The sequence below is a fragment of the Carettochelys insculpta genome, chromosome 1, assembly GCF_033958435.1.
Source record: "Carettochelys insculpta isolate YL-2023 chromosome 1, ASM3395843v1, whole genome shotgun sequence".
NCBI classification, from domain to species: Eukaryota; Metazoa; Chordata; order Testudines; family Carettochelyidae; genus Carettochelys; species Carettochelys insculpta.
In genome coordinates, this window is record NC_134137.1 from 135,514,124 (window position 1) to 135,540,076 (window position 25,953).

The window sequence follows — 25,953 nt, forward strand, 5'->3', positions numbered from 1 at the left end:
GGAAGCAGAGGGTGGGGGGTTGTTAGGGACTGTGGCCCTGGCAGTCACCACATGCTTTTTCTCCCCACTTTACTGGGGTATTGAGCCTTTCCCTTGCCCCAGGGGCTGGAAGGCAGGTGGGGAGGGAAGCATGGCAGTGCAACTTTTTCTGTTGTGGCCTAGTGTCTCTCACAGTCACTGCATGCTTCTACTCCCTGCTGTGTTGGGACAGTGAAAGTTTCCCTTCCCCAGAAGCCAAGGGAGGGGAGAGGGCTGGTCCAGTCATGCTGGAGCAGCTTTTGCCTGTATGCCTGGCCCTCTCAGTCAATGCCTGCTCTCCCTGCTCCCTTGTCTGGGACAGTGAAAATTTCCCTTCCCCCAGAAGCCAAGGGAAGGAAGGGGCAAGAGGGTGGTCCAGGTGAAGCAGCTTGTGCTATCATCTGCTGGCTTCATGACCCTTCCCCTGCTTTCTGTAGGTTGCAAAGAGTGATATCAACTTCCTTAGAATAACAAGCATTGATAAGGAACTGATGCTGACTGAATGTGGCCACAAGGATGGTCAGTGTGCTGCACTGTTCTGTGTTGCAGTGATGCCAGATTACTTACTGGTGGCTTGGCATGGAGACACGTCCTACTGAAGAGGATGGGAAGAATTAAAACGTACTTGTCTGAAAAGTATCAGAGAGGTAGCTGTGTTAATCTGTAGCTTCGAGAACAAGAAGTCTTGTGCACCTTATAGGCTAACAGATATTTTGGAGCATAAGCTTTCGTGGGTAAAGTATTTGCCCATGAAAGCTTATGCTCCAAAATATCTGTTGGTCTATAAAGTGCCACAAGACCTTCTGTCTGAAAACGTCTATAGAGATGTGTGAGGAGGATTGACATTCTGTCCCCAGACACGTTAACAAGTTGTTCCAGGGGCCCCAGGCTGTGTAGGTTCAGAGCCCACCACAGATCACACCCAATTTCCTTAACTCACTTGTAGCATAATTAAAAATGAGAACTCACGAGAGTCGACCTCCTTGCCATCAAGGTGCAGCTGCAAAACATCCTGGGAGGAGGAGATGACATTCAATGTTACAAAAAGCTCCTGGCTGTCAGAGATCAGCTATTCCATTCACCTGCTGACCATTCTAGTTCTCCTCTTCCTCATCCATGTCTTCTTTGCTGTTGCCAGAGGGTTCCTGAAGAATCTCCTTGGAGGTATCCAGACTCTCTGGGGACAGTGGTTGGGTCACTTACTAGAATCCCGTGCAACTGCTCAGAGAAGCAGCATTTTTGTGGTGATTATGCAGAATGTCTGTTTGCTTTTTTTGTTTTATGGTATACCTACCTGAGCACCTTTATTTTCATGCAGCACTGCTGGGCATTCTGGTGTATCCTTTTTCTATCACACCCTGTGAGATCTTGCTGTAAATGTCTGTGTTTCTTTAGCTGCTTCATAGTTTTGCCAGCACAGGTTCTTCTCCCCATGCAGAAATGAGGTCCTGGATCTCCTGCGTGCTCCATGTAGAAGCCTATCTGTGACCTGGGAATTCCTTCCCATATGTGCTGTGGAGGTGTGTCACCTGCTTTGCTTGTTACACTGGCCAAAAAGGAAATTAAATTCAAATTTTCCCGGGCCATTTCCTGAGCACCTGAAGAGCACTGGAGCTGAAAGTGGTGGCCAGAGTGGTCACACTGGGGCACTATGGGACACCCTGAGGAAGTGGAGCATACCAAATTTCACAGTGCTCCATCTGCACTACCTTAAGGTTGACCATGAAAGGTTAAATTTGGTGTTACTCCTTGTGGAAAAAAAGGAATACAAGAGTCAACCTTAGGATCCCTTAAAGTCAATGGAATGTATGTTGTAGTGTGGTCTGATTGATTAGAAGTTCGACCTAAGTCACTTAAATTCAACCTAATCTCCTAGGGTAGACCAAGTCTTAGTCCCTTTGTAGATCCCACCCATATTGACTATGACTTACTAACTTAAATGGGACAAGGTCACCTAATGTGACATGGCAAACTAAGCATTCTGGAGCAAGGACTTAAATTCAGGTCTTCTGAGTCCTTAGCTGGTGTTGGTGCCTCAACTACAGGGCTGTCTTCTTTCTTTGCTAGGTTATTTACTTCTTCACTGTCAACTCACAGGCCAAGGATGGACAGGAACATGGGATTCTCTTCAACACAGAGCTGATTAGGGATAACTGAACTTTATTAAGCTTATCTGATCCAAGCTACTACAAATCATTTGCAAGGTACACATTAGCAACCTTAAGCACAACAAGATGTACATGACTGGACAAGAGGATATTTGGCATGCTTATGTTCCTTTCTGCCACAGGGAGTTCCAGTCCTGATGTGCCTCACATCAGGGCCTCAGCCAATGTTGCTCCAGCTGGGGCAACAACCAAGGCACCCCTGAGGCAGAGAGTCCCTGGTGAAACTCAGCTAGGGGTGGGACCTCACAATGAATTTATCCCTTAGCTGTTTGCTGGGCATACACATACTGTCTCAACACCGCTTTTAACGTTCTTATAGGACTGATGCCAAGGTTGCCCTGGTTACTGGTTTCTCTAGGTTCTCGCATCTAAGAGCAGGTGTCAGGAGATGACATAGCTATCTCATGGTTATGTTTGTGGGGTTCAAGGCCGTAACAGGCTGTAACACAGGGATGGGCCCGACCTTCTAGCCAGATTTCTATCCATCTTACCGTCCATTTATCCAATCCACATTCCTTTAACTTGCCAACAAGAATATTGTGGGAGACTGTATCAAAAGCTTTGATAAAGTCCGGGTAAATCAGATCCATTGATTTTCCCCTATCCACAGAGCCAGTTATCTCATTGTAGAAACTAGTCAGATTGGTCAGGCATGATTTGCCCTTCATGAATCCATGCTGACTATTCCTGATCACTCTCCCTTCCTCCAAATGCCTCAAAATGACTTCCTTGAGGAGCCCCTCCATGATTTTTCCAGGGACTGATGTAATTGAACTAACTGAATTGTCGGTAAATAGGACAGACTCTAGCCATTACCACCTAGGGTATTGTAATAACAGATCTCTTAGATGGCCGGGTCCACCCAGCCTTTATGAAGGTGATAAGCCCCCACCTTCCCAATACCTCACCATGGGAATGGGGACACAGAGAATCAATGAGAGTCCAGCGACCCATGTGGACAGGACATAGTATAACCATCAGTCTCCTGGTACCCTTGGGCATCCCTCACTTGCAGTGAGCTAGAATAATAACTTCTCTGCCTTTGTGGAGGAAGGGCCATATTACTAAAATAGAAGGCATTGCTTACTTTAAGGGTACTGGAGGCACCTTGTACCCAAGTGAAAGCTGCACCCACTCTGATAGGGAAATTCTGTGTACCTGCCTACGTAACCTCTTGACGAATATGTCTAGGTTGAAGTGGTCATCACCGAGAACCAAATGCATACAGAGTTGGTCCAAATGAACGGTACTTACTGGTGTTTAACTGCCCAGACTGACCACTCTATTGAACTGAATGGAAAGCCCTGCCCTTCCACATACCCATCTGTGTGCATGATGGTCCCTTGCTGGGCAACCCTGACTCTTGACAGGATGTGGCTCCACCATACTCTGGCAATGACAGGTAACCTAACATGGGATCCTGAGTGGCACAGAGGAAGTAAGTACCCACAGGAGAGTGTAATGGCTCTGCAGTGAAGAATGAGGAGTTGGTGGCCCAAGCCCAAAGACATATTGGGATCGGCTGCCTGAGTTAAACACAGATGGGGAAACTGCGGACCAGGTCAAAACCAAATACTCCACAGTACTCAACCAAGCAGTAGAGGTCAATGGCATCCCATGGGGATGGATTTAGGTGGTGTTCTGCCAAGTTATGTGGGGAGTGTCTATCCTGACATTCCTAATAGTACTGGTGCTGTACCACTGCTTCCAGAACAAAGTTAAAACACTGAAATTGTTGTATCTAACCTGGCAGATTCGTGATGCCAGGACTAGGAGAAGAGAAAATTTCTGTAGGGTGAAAATTTCTGAGGCAGGCCACGGTTTGTGCTAAAGATCCCCAATTAGAAACCGAAAGTCTGGAGTAGGCCTATAATCCTATAATACAGAAACCAAGTTAGCATGAGTGGAAAGCTAGCTCTATGGGCTCTCCCCATCTCACTCACAAGACCCAGGGAAGGTTATCCCAGCTCAGACAAGGTCTTGGAGTTTGAAGGGAGGGATAGGTGCCTCATTAACTGCATTCTAAGGAGAGGCCCTGCATATGAGAACAGAGACATGGAAGTTTTCCCTCCACTGTTTCAGGCTGATACTCAAATATGTTATTGCTTTATGTTGTTACTGTCTTTTGCTTTAATCTTCTAGATAAGCACCACTGGATGTGCCCATGTCACGGCACCATCATTACCCTTGTAGAGACATCATCCATCCAATTAGATGCATAGATGTTATTACATGTCTGCTTTGTTAGTTTTTATTAGAGATAAATTTTTCTATAAGCAATGGGTGGGGATCCTATGTAACCTTTTTAGATTATTGGCTTATTGTGCTCATTTTGTCTTGCTGCTAGGACCTATCCAGATAGGTAACACCCATGCTGTAGTTTCCCCCGACCCATCAATAATCTATATAATCAATTGTAACCTATTGTCTGATGGTGATCACCGAGCCTAACACGTGAAGTGACACCCCACCAGGGCTGTGTGTAATAAACCCTCCTGCTTGCTTCATGTATGGTGTCCAGACTTTGTTCCAACATTTGGGTAGTCAACCCTTGTTATCTGAGCTCAGTTGGCAAGGTGGCAAAAGGACACCAGAGCAAATTTCAACACAAAAGAGCTGACACGTGTTTTCTGTTTTTGTTGGTGTTTTTTTTAAATCAACAGTCCTAAATAAGGCTTGAATATGAAAGGAAAATATGAAACAAATGAGCATTATTAAGACAGGTTTTTCTTTTATTTTAAGATGCTTTTAAATTTCCTTCACTTTCCCCTTCTGAATTGTATGAGGCAACATATTTGTTCTGCATCAACAGCTGGGAAGAAGCCAGTGGCTGCCCACAGTAGACCAGCTAAAAACCTAATAAAAAGCCCAGTGAACTCAATGAAAATCTTTCAGGGGACTCTCTGAGCAACTTTACCACTCACTTCAATGGAGCCATGAGTTTACTGCTCATGCCCCAACTCTGAGCTTCCTATTTTCCAACTCAACAAGTCTACATGTAAATGGATGCTTCCTTGTTACTTCTCAAACCAAGTGTATCTCTCTGGCTATTAGCAGCTTGAAAACTGTAACAAAGATGAGGATGGCTATGTTTGAGATGATGCTGGACTCTTTGGCCCTCTTGCACCTCAGCAGCTGAGAAGGAATATTTGTCTCCCTTTTTGATCCTCCTAATTAAGTCATAGTGCCCATTGCAGCTCTGGTGCTCTTTCTTCAAGCCATTGTTCTCTGTATTGTTTTACTGACACATTAAAAAAGATTGAGGGGCAGGAGTCTCCTGGTGTTTTCTATTGAAGCTTCAGCTTTAAAGCTGGGACTCAGACTGCTTCACTCTACAGCTGACAATTTAGCAAATGGCCCATGTTCTGCTGCTTTGATCTCATGAAAGTTTTCAAAAATTTCAGCCTTGAAGAGGGCTACAGACCCAACAGATTCCCCAGTTCATTAGCAATCCTTTAGCAGTTTGCAACAATTAGAGCTGTCAGCCAGCTGAACTCCATTCCAAGGCCACACATTCAAAATCCCTGACTAATGACTTGTTAAAAAGGCTTGACAGTGTGTTGCAATTTGTTATAATTGAATTTAAGCTGCATCAGCTGTTTGAGGGCCTGAAATGTTTTCAAACATTACACTGATTTAAATTAATGCCACCAAAATATTCAGAAATCATGTCTGTCAGATTCAGTGCTAATAATCATGTTCTCTTCATTTCATCGCCAGTTTGAAAGCATTGTCAGAAAGGCAATTTAAGTCTTTTCTGCCCCTCCCTGTCTCTACATAAGACGTAAGGTGACAATCACTATTTTGCATGGAAGAAAAGCACTAGGTAACTAGCAGAGAATCTGTTGAGTCTACCTCGGCACTGAGGTAGAAAAATTCCACAAGTAATTTGTTTAAAAAGAACTCCTTAAATAACTAATTCATTACAAGATAAAAACTTACAAACCAATTCTCTCTTGATTAGGGGAGAAAGATGTAAAAGAAGAAACACATTTTCTAACTCGTGTCTGTCTTTATTTTTGAAATGGGGTAGGAATCTGAACATCTGGCAACTAGATGTTCAATACAAGCTTTCCGGTTAAAAAGGGTATCTGCTCTGAGAACATCTTGCGCTGGAAGGGAGTCAACAACACAAGATATCAAAGCAGCATTAGGCTCCCAAATAAAGCATTTAACCTATTTTCTTGTAATTGTTTGTTTCATTACAGTAAGTGTCACAGGACAGGTGGCCCTTTGTGACTGAAACAAGTTCAGCATACCAGTGCTGGAGCAGGTGCTCCCCATTGAGGTAGTTACAGGGGTGGGACTGCACCTGGGCAATGAAGGGTCAGAGAGAGATGGGAAATGGTTGAATGAGAACGGGGAGTGACAAGATGAAGCTGGAGGGGTTTGGGGTTATCTCCTACAGTGGCTCCTGAAGAAGTGGGGGGAGCATGGTAAAAACCACCTAAACATTTTGTTTTCCACTTCGAGAAGGAAGACCTTGTATCATCTCCATTTGCTTAGAGCTGCAGAATCAAAGGACTGGAGGGGACATTGAGAGGTTATCTAATCTTGTTCCCTGCACCCAGGGCAGGACTAAGTATTATCTAGATCATTCCTGACAGGTGTTTGTCTGATCTGCTCTCAAAAATCTCCAATGATGGAAAATTCACAAGTTCTCTAGACAATTCCATTGATTAACCACTCTGACAGGAAGCTTTTCCGAATACCTAACTTAAACTGCTCTGTCTGTAATTTAAATCCACACTTCTTGTAACAATCTTTCATATCCTTGAAAACTGTTACCAAAGCCACCCCCTCCCCCCCGACACACATACACTCTCTGTCTTCCTTTTCCAGACTGAACAATTCTAGCATTTTTTCAACTTCTATCATTGACTTACGAAGAAAGGTTGAGGGAATTGGGACTGTTCAGTCTGCAGAAGAGAAGACTGAGGGGAGACTCGATAACAGCCTTCAACTTACTGAAGGGAGGCTGCAAAGAGGCTAGAGAGAGGCTGTTCACAGTGGTCACGGATGGCAGAACACAGAACAATGGTCTCAAGTTGCAGTTGGGAAGGGCCAGGTTGAACATTAGGAAAAACTTTATCAGTGGGAGGGTGGTGAAGCATTGGAATGGTCTACCCAGGGGAGTGGAGTCTCCATCCCTGGAGGTGTTTAATTCTCGCCTCAACAAAGCCTTGGCTGGGCTGATCTGATGGGTTTGGTCCTGCTTAGAGCGGGGGGCTGGACTCAATGGCTTTTTTAGGTCTCTTCCAGCTCTATTGTTCTATGATTCTATGACCATGATTTATAGACTTTAAATCACTTTTGTTGCTCTTCTCTGGACTTTTCTTAGAACCCCAGAGAGGAGGTGTTATGGCCAGTTTCAGCATTAGGGAAAAAATGTTTCTGTGATTCTGGAACTTTGTGTTAATAAAGAAGCAAACCACAAGAGAGATTGTGATTGGATAAACAAGAGTGCCTAGAGTTCTGTTCAAGGATCCTGGAAGAAGGGGAAAACAGGAAGGCACTGCAGTAGCATCCCTGACCATGAAAGGATGCTGGACTGGAGGTCAGCCCAGTATCAGTTAAATTTAGAAGGATCTTGTTTTAAATGGTCATGGGCTGGATCTGTAACTTAGAAATTTGAATTCTGCAGATCTTCATGGAAGTATTTGAGCTCAGTTCTTCAAAAATACACAGGCCATTTACAAAGCCATCACATCCATAGGATGCAGTGGGGTGGCTGCTGCAGGCCCCACACTTTTGAGGGCCCTGCCGAGACCACCCCAGCCTTTCTATGGATGGGAAGAGGGAGGACTACCTGGGGTAGGGTGCAGGCAGCAGTGGATGACAGTAAAGATAGTAGCAGGAGGTTGCCTCCCCTTGGCCTTTCCTGCACTCACCAAGTGGTGCAAGTGGTAGCCTGGTCTGCTCTGCCACGCCGTAGCCTCCAGCCTGCTGAGCCCTGCTTCTCCATGGCAATGGGAAGCAGCCTTTGCTCCCAGCCTCCCACGAACAAGCAAGGCTCAGTGAACCAGGAGGCAATCGCACAGTGGAGCGGAGAAGGCTGCTGCTTGCACCGCCCACATGGGGAGGCAACCGCTTCCTGCTTGCTGCTGTTGTTGTTGCTGTCAGAGGCCAATGCCCTGTTCCAGGTAATCCCCAGACATATGGTCATGGAAGGTAGTTAGGGTAGGGGTGGAGCAGGGAAGGGGGCTGAGACCTTGGACCAGCCACGGGCCGAGCTCTCAGCCCTGGCTGGAATCTTGACAGAGTTTTCTCTTCTGGCAGAAGTGCCAAGCCTGGAGCTCCTCCTTGACTTTCCCCTACCTCCACACCCCTCCCCTCTGCCTCTTTCTTCTCTCCCCTGCCCCCACCCCCACCCCTGGCAAGAGTTCCTCCAGCCTTGGGGCAGTGGCAGGGGAGATTTTTTCAGAGATCCCCAAATCTATCGCTGTCCCCGCTACAGTGGTGTGAGGTTTGGGGAGGCTTAGCCTCTCCTGACCTTCATTACACACTGCCTGTGATTTGCATTTTTGGGTATGCTGGCTGAAGGAAGAAAAGATGCTTTCAAATGCTCATAATGAGTCAGATATCTTTGAGAAGTCTGACTGTTTGAATAATTTAAAAAAAAATCCTGATTGTGTATGCAACTAACTCCTCTCATCTCCTGATTTTCCTGTTCCCCACTCTCTTAATTCCCCAAATGGCTGGGAATCAGGACTGCAGGGAGAAGGAGAACCTATTATCTATATAAATGAATGTATAATTACACACACACACGTATGCGAATGTATGTAATTATGAATTATATTTATAATAGATTATAGGGTATGTAGAAGCTGTGAAAATCATATTTTACTTTGGCAACGTTTAAATGAAAACATTAAAACACAATATTTTTAATAAATAACATTATTATTTGGACACCACAGAATATTGTTGAAGAAATCCACCAGGCACATCAGGCAAAAAGAATGCAGCCTTCAGAAGTGACTTGGATACTAATGTAAGGGTTCTTTGATGCAAGGTTGTTAAAATATGTGTGTAGCTTTAAAGGAAATGGAGAATACTTTTGATCCCTGTGTGATTTCTACAACTTTAGGTTCATATATCAGGTAAAAGGGAGCATTGGGAAATATAGTTATACCCAGACACTCTTTTAATCTGGCCCAATTCACAAATGAGCATGGATCGTGAAACTGCTGATATGACTGATACGTGAATATTCCAAAATTTCAGACAGTCAATTTTATCTTTTTACAGTACAACATCCACAACTGTTCCAGTGTTAAAAAAATTAATTGTGTTTCTAGGCACAATCCATTACAAAAATCATAATAAAAAACTCTGGTAATGTAGAGTAAGATTATTTTCTTTTAACAATTTTCTACAAAAATAATGGGCCAAATTCCATCACACAGGTGAAACTACAGTGAAGCCCAACATATAGCCTTTGAAGAGTCACATAATGTTGCTCTTCACACCAGGACAGAAAATCAATAAAAGTACATTTTAAGGTAAAATATTATAGCTTATTAGATGTGTAAGGAATGTGGAAGCGGGAGGTTGAGGTGTGTGTCTTTCACATATCACTTACATAGAAGAGGAAGAGTTTGAGCGTATGTCTATGTAAATAAATAGTTGCTTTGTTTGAAAGACCTGCTGAGTAGCCCATGAAGCAGTGGTGTTTTGCCTATTGTAAACAACTTGTTGTTGTAAAGTCACAACTTGCGTTATCACACAGTGAAAGAATTGTGGAATATCACCAATGCTTGAAATTTTTGTGGGGATACAGGGCATCATCATCACAGTGTAATGGATGGGTCAGAAAAGGCTCCCCTCAGCAGAGCATTGTGGAGCAGAAGGGCGAAGGGGGTACTGATTGAACAAGGTGGGAGCCTTCTGTACCTGCAGCCATAAATCTGATTTGATTAGTCTCTCCGCCCAGTGTTCAAAGACAAAATTAAAACCCAGACCAATGTTGGGGTCTGTAATTATTCTGTGAGAATCTGCCTAGGTGGATACTGAAATTTTTGTGTCTAGGTCCAGAGCTGAAGCCACTGAGAGCTGAAATCATTGGCAGCTGAAGCCCCCCGACAGCTGAGATCACAGGGTTTTGCCTAGAGCCAAACCCACAAAGCCATGTACAAGGGGTCGGGTGATGGAGTGCGGCAGGCCAAGGGGTGGCCAGCAGGGGCGTCCAGCAGAGAGCAGCGGGCAAGCGGCCAGCAAGGGGCAGAGAGCAAAAGTGTTAGGGGGCCAGCAGGTGATCCTGCCACAGTGTGGTAAGGGTCTCCATGCTAAGGTACCTGTGAACTCTGGGTTGGTACAGACCAGAATGCTATGTGAGTGGAGAATTGACATGGAGGTACACTATATAAGTGGGAGTGTTCAAATAAAGAGCTCTAAGTCAGGGCCTTGGCCCAGCAGGATCTGGGGACTGTGCCTTGCTTAATGGGGCTTTTCTTTCCTTTGTTTAAGAATACTGCATGTGTTGCTGTGTAAATTTATGTTAGGCTTTTGTTAGTAAACAAGCTGTTTCTATCTCACACTAAGTGTTTGTGAGAGAGGGAGAACTGCCTTTACAGGTACCCAGCATGTAGGATGAGATTATCCCAGGTTACTGGGTGAGGGCTTGAGATAGTTTGGTTGCATTATTGACAGAATGCCCTAGAAACTGAACCTGGCCCTTCTGGTAGTCACCTGCCATTAACAGAAGGGTTACAGATGCTTAGGCAAAGCAAGCTCCAGAACCATCCATAAAGTTGTGATAAGGACTTTATACTTTCACAAGCCATTTTCTCTTAGTTACACCATCTAAAGTTTCTTATGATGGGCTGGGTAACAAATGGCTCTCCTAAGGTTGTGTCTATGCTATGAGCTAGGGTGAGTCTCTTGAGGTGCGTGTATTTGCACAGACTCCCATCACGCTAGCATGAATACAGATAGAGTAGCTGCAGCAGCAAGGACAATGGCAGCAGAGGCATGGCTTAGCTGTGTTGAGTACAAACCCCCTTGAAACCATTGGAGCACACTACCACTGTTCATGCTGTTAGAACTACACTGTTATTTTCACTTGCATTAGGTCTCTTTTAGCAAACAAGAGTGTATGTCCACAAATGGGGAAAATGGACCCCTTGCTCACAGTTTCAATATTGCCATGCAGGATTTTGCAACTCTTTGCCATATTTAAATCACCCCTTCCAGCTAAAGACCTGATCCATCAAAGTTCCATGGAATAGCAATCCTTTTGTCAACAATTAAGCCAAGCTTTTTTAAAATTGTATATAAAGTGAGGCTTCTAAATTTATATTGAGGTGCAGAATGACTTCCAAAAGTGCTGAGACTCCAGTATCTCCTGAAGTCAGTGGGAACTTGTGGGTGACCAGAACTTTTGACAATACAATCATGAATTTAGGTGCTTACCTGTGGATTAACGTTAAGCACTGTTTTTTTTTAAATATAAGGTAAAACATACTGAATAAGTTAATGAAATATACTGTGTTAGCAGTACATTTTGTTCTGAAAATGTGGCTATTTCATCACTATGGTGTGATTTCCTCTTGAATAATGGATTCAGATTTTCCTATTGTATTTCTGAGTCAGCTTTGTGATAAAGCAGTACTTTTGGATTAGATCATGTAGTAATCTTTCTGGGATACCTTTTAAAATAATTCCTTTAACATCCTTTACCCAACATTTTTTTTAAATTTATGTTGTCCTTCAAGAAGGCTATTTGTTTGAATATTTGGTATAGATTTATTTTTTGTTCATAGCTGTTAGTCTGATCAAAATATTTAACATGTGAAATAAAAGCTGATATAGGAAAAATGTAATCATGAAAAAGGTGTTATATCTAAAAAAAGAGCCAAGTCACAAAAGGGTTATCCATTTTGTTTAAATAGCCAAGTCAAAAAAGACCCAACTGGGGTTAACTTAGCTTTCCAGGCATTCGTAAACCCATACTTGGGAGGTCGAAATAGAAAAATCAATTAGCTCCAATAGGGTCTTGTTTAACTTGGCCAATTAAATAGCTCAGATTTTTGTAACTTGGCTCTTTTTAGAGATATGGCACCATTGTACAACTAAACATTTTTGTAACTCGCATTTTTGTTGATGTTACATATTTTGATCATTTATTGCTTTTTTTGGCACAGTAGCAACAGACTTAAATAGTGAGAATGCAGTCACCCATTGCATTTCTAGAGGAAAATAAATTGTTAAGAGTAGAATTTTGAATGAAATCACAAGTGCAACAAGCTTTGTACTCAGAAGTTCCTGAAACAAAGCCAGACATATAATCCACTGGACTATATGGACCTTTTGGTGAAAACTTGCTGGAATCTGCATGTGTTAAATTAGCTCCTCTAAAGAAGCATCAATAGTCCCCTAAAAGTAACAAAATGAATACAATTCTATTTTAAAATGAGCATAAAAAGAGCTATCAATTTGAAAAAATATCTTCCACAATTTGTATTTGTTTTCATGTGGCATCCTGATACCGTTTGAAGAGCACACTATTCATTGATGTAATAGGTTAGATTATTTTTGCATCATCAGGGTCCACAAGGCTAGTTAGGCTATGTCTACATTGCAGCCTCAATCTGAAATAAGATATTTTGAAATCACTATAAAATATCTTATTTCGAAATAATGCAGCCACGCATGAAATCTATTTTGAAATAGAATGTGCAGCGTGTAGATGACGGGTAAGTTATTTCACAATAGCTGCGTCTACACGTGCACGCTACTTCGAAGTAGCGGCACCAACTTCGACGTTAGGCGGTGAGATGTCGAAGTCGCTAACCTCATGAGGGGATCGGAATAGCGCCCTACTTCGACGTTCAACGTCGAAGTAGGGACCGTGTAGACGATCCGCGTCCCGCAACGTCGAAATTGCCGGGTCTTCCATGGTGGCCATCAGCTGGGGGGTTGAGAGATGCTCTCTCTCCAGCCCCTGCGGGGCTCTATGGTCACCGTGGGCAGCAGCCCTTAGCCCAGGGCTTCTGGCTGCTTCTGCGGCAGCTGGGGATCTATGCTGCAGGCACAGGGTCTGCAACCAGTTGTCGGCTCTGTGGATCTTGTGTTGTTTAGTGCAACTGTGTCTGGGAGGAGCCCTTTAAGGGAGTGGCTGGCTGTTGAGTCCGCCCTGTGACCCTGTCTGCAGCTGTACCTGGCATCCCTATTTCGATGTGTGCTACTTTGGCGTGTAGACGTTCCCTCGCTGCACCTATTTCGATGTTGGGCTGAGCAACGTCGAAGTTGAACATCGACGTTGCCGGCCCTGGAGGACGTGTAGACGTTATTCATCGAAATAGCCTATTTCGATGTCGCAACATCGAAATAAGCTATTTCGATGTTGGCTGCACGTGTAGACGTAGCCAATAGCTGCTTTTTCAAAATGACTTGGTAGTGTAGCCCTAGCCTTAGTGAGAATGAGTAATGCAGAGGGAGAGGCTGCAAGAAAACTCTGAAGACCTGTTTCATGGTACAGAATGGTGCAGAAGCACAAAAATCACAATGGACCTGTGTCAGTGCTCCACTCAGAGGAATTAGGTCCAAATTCTACTGATGCTAAATGAAAGACACTTTTGTTTTCAAACGGAGTTGGCATCAGGCCCTCTGTACATAAGACACAAAATGTAAGTAAGAAAAAAAAACGTATTATCAGCATGGTAACATCCAATGGTTCAGCCTTTGAAAATGAGCCAGTAATGAAAATGAACACAGAAGGTTCACCTACAACAATCAGCAATGGCCACTGCACTGACTGGCTGCTTGCCCAGTATGCACACCTTCCACCTGGTTCTGGTGGCCTAAGTTTGTGTTCTTTGTACAGCCTGCAGAGCAACATTCCAGGAGTGTGTGTGGCCCACAGCCTCCCGGGTGTGGCTCTCTGTTCCATGTAGTGGCACCTAGACCACTGACAGAGACAGAAAATGAGTCTCCTCTCGAGCTTTAGCTGAGAGCTAGCTGGCTCCTAGCTCAAACTGCAGAGGCTCTTCTGCAAGGCTGGTTCAGGTTTGTCGCTGCCTCCTGAGGTCTCAGGTTTGATGCTGTCTGTGGGTGGTTATATGGGCATGCTACCCTGCTGTCCTTTGCTCTCGCCTTCCTTTTGAATGCCCAGGTTTTGAAGTTTGCCATTTGAACAAATAGCTACCACACTCGAAGCCACGGTGTTTCCCAGTATGAAGCTGCCACTCTTAAAGTGTTCATGCAGGCTGCCCAGGTTTCCCATACCTGAGTTGGATATTTAAATTTGGGCTGTAGCTGAAAAGGTGATCAAGCCAGAGGACTCATAAGGATATCTTATGTTGATAGATTATGGATGCCCAGGAGCTTGCATATCTGCTAGCAAGTTCCAGCATGTCAGCAAAAGGTCTGATAGATGTGCTTTCCTTTTACTTGTTTTTTTTTTTTAAATGGAGATACACATCTCATAGAGCTGGAAGGAACAGCAGGAGGTCTTTGAGTCCAGGCCCCTGACCTCTTAGCAGGACCAAGCACCATCCCTTCCCTGCCAACCTATATGCCCCAGATCCCCAAATGGCCCCCTCAATGACTGAGCTCACAATTGTGGGTTTAGCAGGCTAATGCTCAAATCACTTGACCTATCCCTCCACCTCCTCCTTTACTTGGAGCATTCCTTGCATGAGATTTAGACTAGATCCTTCCTAAACTACTTGGCCCAGGGAATAAAAGCATTTCCTCCTGGATTAATTGAAGTTACCTCCCTCACAATACAATACTGATGTATGTTGTCATCAAGCCACCAGAAAATAACCCTTCCTTTTGATATGTAGTCATGTTGTACTATAGTTGCTTTGTCAAGCTGTGTGTCTTAGAATTACTGAGATCTGGAAATGCTTGCACTTCTTTACCCTGCGGAAGAGTCGTGTATTTTCATTACTTTTAATTTAAAAGACCTTTGGCAATTTAAAGAGGTTAGAGATGTATTTAGCTACTGCCTGGAATTAATCTGACTAAGATGAATACTGCTCTCATCAATTCCTGGAGAGCATGGATAATTCAGTGTCAGTTGTGGCTGGTTTTTCATATGCAGTACAATGCAATCTGATGTATCAAATCAGCAGACAAAATAAACTTTGTGGTCAGCCCTCTGATTTTGTCATGAGTAAATTTTTAATTTAGCAGTTCTTCCTGATTATGTCTTCTAAAGATATCTGCTTTCAGCGTACTCTAAATAATTTTAAAGGTACATACACCCTTATACTTTAGAGCACAGTGCCTTGGGTTGTAGTGTAATGTTAACCTCCTCTCCTTCAAACTCACAAACTACACATTTACACTTGCAATCTACTAATCTTCAGGCATCATAGAGGGGTCAAAAGAATACACCAACTGCAAGTTAGAGCTTACTGGACGAGAAAGGGAGGCAGACGAGAAGGGAATGACCATTAATTAAATAGGACAGAAGAAGAAAACCTATCATGGGGAAGTGGCATACAGAAGAGCACTCTCCCTTCTGAAAGAAAGGGAGCTAGGTGTCATGCTGTGCTGCTGTGTCATCTTTTAATGTGCAGGTCAGGTCAGTGAGAGATCATGCCACCTCTGGCAGCAGTAAAAAGTAGAGGTAAGCCTGTGTTTTATCCCTCACCAAGAGAAGCTTCCAGGAGCACATCACCCCATCTTCCAATCTCACCATTGGCTTCCAGTCCATGTCCTAGACCTTGGCCCTTATCATCAAAACCAATAGTAAGGCTGGAATCAGCAAGTCCATCTCCACCCATGATCCATTAAGGCAACTGTGCTCTTTTTGGACATTGTAGTCCTCAAATTCAGGAGCAAGTATATAAAATTGAAAGGGTACAGTGATGGATCAAGCTCCTGTAGGAGACTACCTGGAAGTGTGACCACTTTTAGGGCAAGTAACAAGCCCTTCCTGTTTTAATGAATCCCTACAACCTGAACTAGAATTCTGGGATATAAATGAGAGAACTATAGATGCTTTCCAAGCAAAGCTTCCAATAATCAAATTAGGAAGAAGAGCATAAGACCCCATGAAGGTCAATAGGGTTTTATCATATGATTCTAATTCATTTAAGAAGCCCTTAGACACTAGAGTGAGGGGTGCTATAGACAATCCTAAGATGCCTACATAGAAATTGCTGTCCGTAACACTTTCTTCCACAATTTTTCTTGGAGAAGCATCTGTTAGACAAATATCTGTCCTTTCATATCAGATGATGGAAGTACAAATCAACCATGAAGCAGAGCTAACGTTTCCTCAACTCTAGCATTTCAGCAATTTTTGGTTGTGGCCTTTTAAGGAGGAGCATGACTAGTAAATTGTATGAAGTATGAAGGACTTCTTTGTGATGCTGTGACAGCTAATTTGTTGTATTTTCAAAGACTTGCTGTATTTGCTCATTAGACTACTTGTGATCATTCCACTACAGCTGTGATTTGATGTGGTGGTGATTGTTTCTAAAATGTACTTAAATATTTACAGGGCTTGTCCACCCCTGTCTTTTATATCTCTGCAGTCTCTGCAGATGTCTTTCAGGAAAGGCTATCAAGACAATGCATTTGCATTCTAGTGAGCGTGTCAAACTGGGTGCTGAATGATGGTGGGCCGATGGAGTGTCACTTTTTCACTGCCAATCTGTGTGATTCAAAAGGCACAGCTGTTGTGCAGCTTGGGTGAGGGTGATTTGCTTGATTTTTTTTCAGGCATTCATTAAAAAACATCAGCTACTAAAAAGTAATAATGCACTGTTATGTGTGTCTCTAGGCTTGGGCTTTTCCTTTTCCATCAATGATGCTATCTTACTGTGGTAGTGTGAAGAGCTGACAGCTCTTCTTGATATATGAAATCTTAATTTTTGGTTCAGAAAATATAACCTAACAACTGTTTAAATATGAGAGGTTACAAAATGATAAAGCTCACTGTCTAAATTGTAGCCTTCAACACACAATGGGTTGCTGCCTACAAAGTTACTTTATGGCAGCTTGCATGATGGAATGTCTTGTTATCACAATAATAATGTGATCCATTGTTAAGCTGTGGTATTTTCCCCCTGCTTTGACTTATTTTAATGCTCGCAGAAGACTGAAGAATAACAGGTATTATTCTATTGGTATCACATAGTCCCATGACACTTTGTGCAAAGTATAGTCATATTTGTATCACATATCCCTGACTGCCCTAGAAGTTCATATTAAGGCTATGTCTAAATTACAGGGATATGTTGGTAGAAATTTGTGTAGGAAGATAACTTGTGCCAAAATGTTTGTCAACAGATCACGTCCAGACTGCAAAGCGGATCGAAAGAGCTATCCGCTCTGTCGACAGAGAGTGACCAGACTGCCCAGCTGCTCCATCAGCAAAACAGCCACCTGGAACCACACCAGACAGGGTCGCAAATCACCTTTCCTTCCAGGATCCCCGGTGAGATGCTCCCTTAAAAGGACACCCCAGAAACCCATTTCCTGCCTATGTTGCAGGCATACCTGTTTCCTCAAGAGACAGCACAGCTAGAGCAGAGCTTTGCATCTTTCTGTGAGACAGAGCCCATTCCAGCCAACCATGGTGCCAGAGCAGCCTCTGGACTTGTTCTGGCCTGACACAGAGATACTTCAGCAGCTGCTGGACCTTCTAACAGCCATCCTTCTCTTCTTCATGGAGGGTGAGCCCATCACCACTTTTGAGGAACTCACCAAGGCTGCAGGATATTCACACCTGAACTCACCCCCCCGGGTTTACAGGCAGAGCTGGAGGCACTGCACCAGTTCTGACTGGTGGGACTGGCCAGTCATGGGGCAGTGGGATGACCAGAAGTGTCTCCAGAACTTGCAAATGCAAAAGACCACCTTCCTGGAAATCTGTGCCTGGGTCACCCCAACACTATGGAGACTGGACACTCGGCTGTGGCCTGACTTCGCTGTGGAGAAGTGGTCACAGTTGCCCTCTAGAAGCTCACCACCCCCCCGACAGCTACTGCTCAGTGGGCAACCAGTTTGGCTTGGGGAAGTCCACTGTTAGGGCCCTCCTCATGGAAGTAAGGCACTCTCAGGCTGCAGTCCCTGCATGGGGAGGGGAGGTGCATACCACCCAAGCGGGACCCTTGGAGGTGGGGTTGGGATGCAAGCAATGGGGTTGGGGTGGGGAGGAAGCTCCATTCCTGGGGGACCATGTCATCCAACCCTCACACAGCCCTGCTGCTGGGTGGGCAGCCTCATGGAAGGTCTCCTGGAGAATTGGCGTGGGGGGGTAGAGGTGGCTGGGGACACCTTTGGGGCCCAGGGACTCCGTCCCCACTGAGTGTGTTCTGTCCTCTCCCTCTTCAGGTCAGTTCCCCAGAGCATAGCGTGGCTGAGCATATCAACCACAAGGGCTACTTTTTGATGGTGCTGCAGACCCTGGTCATCCACCATGGACAGTTCATGGACGTTTACATTGGGTGTTAGGCTGGGCACATGATGCCAATGTATTCTGCAACTCCAGACTGTGCCAGAGGCTGGAGGTGGGCACATTTGTCTCGCTCCATGAGCTGGTGGTTGGGGACATGCAAATGCCACTCTGCATCATGGGGACATAGCCCACCCCCTCATATCCTGTCTGATGAAGCCCCATACTGGCCAGCTGGACTCCAGCTGAGAACTCTTCAATGCCTTCATGAACCTGGATGTGGGGAGCAAAATGTTCACCAAACTGTGGCAGTGTGTTGTGCCCTCAACAACATTGTGGTGGGGAAGAGGGAAGCCTTCCTCCTAGGGTGGGGATGCTGGCTATGAGGGGTGTGTGTATATGAGCAGCCAGAGATAGCTGCCATCTGCAAGGCCATCAGGATGGGCTGTAGATCCGTGAGGCACTGAGTGAGAGCTTCTTCCACAGCTCATAGTATGTCTCCCCAGGGCAACCCCAGCAGGGCCTCAGGCCCACCGCTCTAACCTGTCCCCACCAGGACCCCTCCCTTTGTCCCCTCATACCTCCCCTACCCCAGCCCACCTACCCAATAAAGGGGGACATGGGTGTGGTGAACAATTAAGTGGCTTTTACTCAACAAACAAAAACTTGCGCAAAAAATAGACAGTGCAATGCAAAGCTATTCACAATAAACCAGAGTGCAGTGAGCTATTTATCGAGGGGGGGTGGGGTTATCAGAACTTTGATGGGGGAGCTTGGGGCATGGAGTAGGAGGACTCAAAATATGGATGGGGTGGAGGACCATGAATCTGAGTGAGAGCAAGAACTTGTTGTGGTATCAGTCTTGAGATCCACTCCCACTGTGGGTTTGGGGCCCCTGTTGGGGCTGGGTTGGGACAGGGATCAGGAGACGTACAGGGGAGGTGGGACTGTGGTGGGGTCTGTTTGGGCAGGGGGTGAAGGGGGGGTCTGGGCCTTAGGGAAGGTCTAGGGGTGGTGGGTGCTGGGGAACATGGGGGGTATGGTCCTTAGACACTGGAGCAGGTCCCTGCAGGATGGCTGGTGGGGGCCAGAGAGGCAGGGGCAGGGTTGGGTGGATGATGGGGATGGGGGCAGCAGCCGTGGATGGCTGGGCCATCGTGTCCCATCAGACATCAGTGGCAGTGTCAAAGGGAGACATGAGTTGGTCCAGGCCCATGATTATCACTCTGTGTTGGCTTACAGCCACCACTCCATGATGCATGTCATCAATCAGAGAGCATCACTGTGGTCCCACGAATATGCCAATGACCCTTCCAGCTGTGGACTCACCCTGGTGATGAGGTGGCAGGTGGTTTGCCCTGGTGGTGTCGTTGGGGTGGCTTGGCCTTCCATTGGTGCAGGTCCAGCTGTAAGTAAGACATGGAGGAGAGATGGTGAGTCATTCATGCAATGCCCCCACCTCGCCCCCACCACTACCATGAGCAGTGACCAATGCGCCCCAGGCCAAAGGATGAAGATATCTCAGGAGCAGAACCATGTGTGGCCTGCACAGTGGGCCCTGCCACACAGGGGCTCCACAGTGCCACTGGCACCAGGCTAACTGCTGTGGCCCCCACCCTCTGTTCAATGGGCTCGTGGCCAAGGGGGGCTGTCTGTCTACAGAGGGGTCCCCTCATGGGTGGCAAGTGAGCAACCAGCAGTCTGGCCCTCCCCGGGGCCCACTTGCACACCTGTAGCTCACAGGACTGTCCATGGGAGTGTGACCTGTCTCTCACCTGTGGGCATGCCCCTGTGCCAGGTGACACACTCCCCAGTGTAGTAACAGAGAGAAAGCTGTGCTAGTCTATACACTACCAAAACAAAAAAGCAGTCCAGTGGCACTTTAAAGGCTCACAAAACAATTTATTAGATGATGAGCTTTCGTGGGACAGACCCACTTCTTCAGACCATAGCCATACCAGAGCAGACTCCATATTTAAGGCACAGAAACACTCCTGATTCACAAACCTTCAGCCAGCACTTTAATGGAGTGGGCCATTCTGTTAATGACCTGAAAGTCTGTGTTTTACTGAAAAGGAACTTTAACAGCCATTTGGAAAGAGAGGCTGCTGAACTCTCTTTTATATTCAAATATGATACGTTAACATGTGGTTTGAATTGGGATAGGAATTATCTCTGTCATTATAAGGACTCTTTTACATACTTGGCTTTATCTAATTCTTGACTCCCCCGCCCTTCTTCCCCTCTGCTGTCTTATTTGCTCACCTTGACTTGATTTGTTTACCTTGATTACCATTTTTGGTTCTCTGTGCCTTAAATATTGAGTCTGTTCTGGTCTTGCTATGGTCTGAAGAAGTGGGTCTGTCCCACGAAAGCTCACTTAATAAATTATTTTGTTAGTCTTTAAAGTTCTGCTCCCCAGTGTGTCTGGGATCAGGCCGGTGTCCTTGTGGCTAACCTGCTTCCAGCCATGGCAGATGCTGGGGCTCGTCTGGCCTCCCATGATACTGGCAGCAGGATGCTGCCCATGTCTGGGGGTGTCTGCTGGATGCAGGTGGTTCACTTTACCTTGCACATGCTGCCACATGCTAGGACCACAGATCAAGGTCCTGTCTGAGCCAGTGGGATGACGCTTACAGCACGCCCTGTCTGTGCCCACCTCCCATGCCCTGGGGTGTGTGACAGGAAGGGTACTCACTGGAGGGACCCTTGCCCAGCTCTGATAATGCCCTGGATGTAGCCTGGCTTCTGAAGACTGGGACCAGGATAGTGTAGAGGCTGCCACTAGTCTCCAACTCTGGCTCCAAGTACCAGAGGGGTAGTCATGTTAGTCTGGATCTGCAAAAGCAACGAGGGGTCCTGTGGCACCTTATAGACTAACAGAACTGTATGAGCATAAGCTTTCGTGGGCAGAGACCCACGACCTGCATCTGACGAAGTGAGTCTCTGCCCATGAAAGCTTATGCTCATACAGTTCTGTTAGTCTATAAGGTGCCACAGGACCCCTCATTGCTTTTGCAACTCTGGGTCCAGCTTCGGATGTGGCAGAGTTGGGGCTCTGAGGTCTCCTCCTCCTCTTCTGGGGGTTCTTGCTGTGGTGGGGGGATGACCTCGAATGCCGTGTCCACACAGCAGCACAGTGGGGATGTGCCCCACCAGGATGCCGTGCAGCACCCTGTGGTAGGGGCGGGTGGTAGGTCCTGTCTCAGAAAGCTGGGCAGTGTCCCATGTATGGACATAGCCCTAGAACAGTTCTGTTACCTTTCCCTGGACCTGCTCCATGGTTTGGAATGGGGTGTGGTTCTGTTTGGCCTGGGCAGTGGCCATCCTTGTATATATTAGGGCATCGTAGCACTTTGCTTTGGGGTCTTGGAGGGTCTCATTCCCCCCTGCCCACAGTTTCAACTGGGCCTAGACCTCTTGCTGACTTGGGTGGCTCCTGGGACCCCGCCCAGGCAGGTCCCTTGAGGGCATGGTGGAGAGGTCACAGGCTCCCTGCTGATCTGCCATGGGGGAAGGTTGGCTGGAAAGGAGTGGCTGTGAGGGCCACAGGATTTCCCTTGCTCCCTGCAGCTTTAAGAATGGCTGGAGGCAGGAACCATAGAGCATTGACTGCTGTGGACAGGGTGCTCCCCAGGACACTTGTGTGGCTCCCTGGAGCGCTTTTCTGTCAACAGAAGGCTCCCCACAACATCCAGACCCACGTTATGCCAACAGATCTCTGTTGACAGAGGTATTCTTCCATGTGGCAAGTAGGGTACAGCTGTTGACAAAAGCACTGTGTTCTGTCGACTTACTGTCAAAGGAACGCCCTTGGGAATATGGATGCTCCATGGGTTTTGTTGACAAAATCCTGTAGTCTAGACAAAGCCTTAGTCTGTAAAACAAGATAGCTATTTTTCTACCTAGCCAACTGCAGAAGCACACCCAGGATTCAGTGCATCACTCCAGAACTGATCCTTGCCATTGTAGACTTCTGTAGCATCAGCGCTGATTGCAGACCTGCATTCTAAGTCTCTTGCCTACATTACATCCTATCAGTCTGTAGAAATATCATGATATCATTATTTGAGTACAGGCTTCTCTTCACACTCTTTTGATTCCTGAGCACATATATGTGGTGGTTGTATCTGTAGGAAAGTCAGTTGCTTACATTGCCATATAGAAAATGACCACGCTGTGAGAATTTGCCCAGTGAGAACTGCTAACAACCCGTAAGCTTATTGTTTCTTTCTTCCTTTATTTATATTGCTACACTGCCAATCATCATGATCAATAGCCATATGCCCAGTGCCTGTTGGTGTGTGATGCCTCTCTCACTATTTCCTTCCATCTTTCCCTGTCCAGTGTGGAGGGGCTTAGTTTCTGTAGACTAGCTCTGCACTAATCTACTCTATTATCTATCCATTCTCCATGGGGTCTGCCTCTCCTATTCAAACCATCCATTATGCTGAATACCAGGGTCTTGATTTTTCATTCATTGTTCATTCTGCAAATATACCTAAATAGTTGTAGCTTCTGTTTTATAACCCTCTGAAGCAGGTTCTCTTTTGTCTGTATCTTTCTAAATAATTCCTCATTGGTCACCTTCTGCATCCATCCTATTCTCAGAATCTTTGTATAACAACTCCTTTCAAAAGCCAATTTTCTTCTTTTGGAATCTTTCGTTATCACCCATGTCTCACATCCACACAACATGCTGCTAAATACACATGTGTTCAAGATTCTCAGCTTCATCCCTAAGCTAATCTCTTTGCTTTTCCAGATCTTATCCATTGCCTTCAAACTCACTCTTGCTTTCACTATTCTTGTTGCTATTTCCTTCTTACAGTCTAGATCATACGTTATGTTGCTCCCCAGATATGTGAACTTCTCAATATTTTCTAGATCAATACCATTCATAGTGATCTTTTCTATTTCCTTATCTCCAAATACCATTGTCTTTATTTTATCAATGTTCATAATCAGTCCGTACTGCTTCCCTTCTTCATTTAGCACCTGTACCATTTTCGCTAGCTTCTCCTCATCTTCCTCAATGATAACTATAGCATCCACAAAGCTCAAGTTGTTAATTCTTTACCCATGCACAGATACCCCTTCTACCTCTTCCTTGATCTTGTCCATCACTCTCTCCAGATGTGCAATGAAGATACTTGGCAATATTGGATCTCCTTGTCTTGTACCTCTACTTGTTTTAAACCAACTTCCCAACTCCCTGCATGTTCTCACTGCTGCCTCAGCATTGTCACTGATATCCTTCAACAACCATATCAGTCTGCTATCCACTCCGCATGACTCCAACATCACCCAAGTCACTTTCTGATCTATACTGTCAAATGCCTTTTGAAAATTGATGAAGCAAGTGTATATATTCCTGTTCTTTCGTCGAGCTTTCTCTGCTATCGGTCTTAGTGCCAATATTTGCTGTATGGTATTTCTATTTTCTGAACCCTGCTTGTTCATCTGCTATATGTTCTTCTATCTGTGATCTTAGTCTCTCTGTCAATATCATCATCAGTACCTTGCCTAGATGACTTGTTAGGGCAATCGTTCTATAGTTGTTGCACTCCAGTGTGCTTCCTTTCTTGTGTATTGTCACTAGCACAGATCTTGTCCATTCCTTAGGCCCCTTCCCTTCTTTCCAGCTATATTACATATTCTGTGTATTTCCTGAATCATGCTTTCTCCACCCTATTTGATTATCTTTCCCGTGATCTTATCATTTTCAGGGCTCTTGTTGTTCTTTAATTGTTTCACTGATTTTTCTACTTTCTCCTTCAAAATATTGGTCTCGCTCTCAATCCTTGGTGGAGATATCTCTTTCAATTCTTCAGTCAGTCTCTCTGAGACACTCGGGTCCAACTGTGCCTTGTGGTGCAATATCTCGCCCATCCTGGGACAATCTTCTCCCTGTTCATGAGCACTTCTTTGTTCTCAACTTTGATCGCCATCTGCTTCGGTTGCTATTTCCTATTACTACTCCTAATTGTCTTATACATCTCCCTGGTCTTACATTCGCTGTAATACCTCTCTATCTTCACATTGCTCCTCTAACCATTTCTCCTTATCCTTTCTGGCTACTTTTCTTACCTCATTTCATTTCACCCTATATTGCTATTCTGCCGTCTCAGAAACATTTCTTCTGATCTTTAACTCTCTCTTCTCTTGTACCAAATTCAGTGACTCCTGGGTAATCCAACTCTTATTGATCTTTTCTTCTTCTGGAACAGTCTGCTCATTTGCCTCTTCTATAGCGATGGCTATCCCTGTGACTATCTTATCTAGGTTGTTCGCTGTGGTGATATTCTTAAACTTTTCTTCTAGCGTTGCTCTGTATGCATTCCCTGTTTCTTCCTCACATAACCTCGCCACATCTCTTCTTTTCTTAAACTGTGTCTTACTTTTTTTTTGAGTTTTATCTTGATGTTTGTGATCACTAGACTGTGGTCTGAGTCTATATCTGCTCCTTGGAAAGTTCGGCACTACTTTACTGATATTATCCATCTTCTTCTGATCAAAATCATGTCTGTCATGTTCTTGGACTTCCCATCACTTGATCACCATGTTCACTTCCTACAGTCCTTTTGTTGGAATGTCATGTTGCAGATCACCATCTTGTACTCTGTAGCAAACTCTAGTAATTTCTCACCTTGTTCATTTCTTTCTCCATATCCAAACCTTCCCATGACTCTCTGCAAACCTTCTGTGACAAACTGCTCAACCATCCCTAAAGGGTCCTGTGCTCCCGGCGGCTTCTTGTGGGCCTCAGAGACTCAGGGAGGCCCCTTCATTGCCGTGGGGCTTCCCTAAGGCAAAGGTCTCCCTTCACTGAGCTATGTTCATCATAGGCCAGTCAAAATTTGGGGTGGAGGAGGTTCCCTTCCCCTCCTGCCTCGAGCTGTTCTGGCCCTACCCCAGTCAGTCAGCCCTTCCAGGGGGAAAGGGTAGAGTCCAGTCCCACCCACTGCCCTGGACTCCAGCCCAGGGACCCTAGGCAGGGAGGGAGCCAGCGGAGCTTTTTGCCTCTACCACATGACAGCTTTCTCTCCCTGGGCCTTCCCCCTTCCCCGCCGACTACCTTCTGAGACCTTTCCCACTACCATGCCACTGTGCTGTGCTGTGCTCAGGTCTGGTCTCATATGTTCTCCACTCTCCACACCTCCAGCCCTGCTCTCTCTGGGCACCACGCCCCTCCCCCTCCTGCTGCCCAGGGAGAGCCTTTTATAGAAGAGACTGAGAGACCTGATGAGTACCAGGTGCTTCCTCGGAAGCCTGATGCTGGCTGCCCCCGTGAGCCCCAGCTGCCTATGGAGCCGGCAGGACTGCACTCTCTGGGAACTTACAAGGGGAACAGAAAGGGGTTCCTTCAATGCTCAAAATGTTCCACTTCCCCCAGACACCTGT

The 25,953-nt window shown here is 45.5% G+C and overlaps 1 long non-coding RNA gene across 2 annotated transcripts in view; it reads left to right on the forward strand.

Moving 5' to 3' along the window:
• Positions 1–25,953, forward strand: part of LOC142012328 (uncharacterized) — a 182,003-nt gene that overhangs the window by 18,054 nt on the left and 137,996 nt on the right. Inside the window, exons 2-3 of one of the 2 annotated variants that reach the window (XR_012645312.1) lie at positions 17,442–18,199; positions 18,489–19,231. This is a non-coding gene — a long non-coding RNA (uncharacterized LOC142012328). Of the gene's footprint in view, positions 1–17,441; positions 18,200–18,488; positions 19,232–25,953 lie in introns of those variants that run through there. The other variant, XR_012645313.1, reaches the window with a different exon arrangement.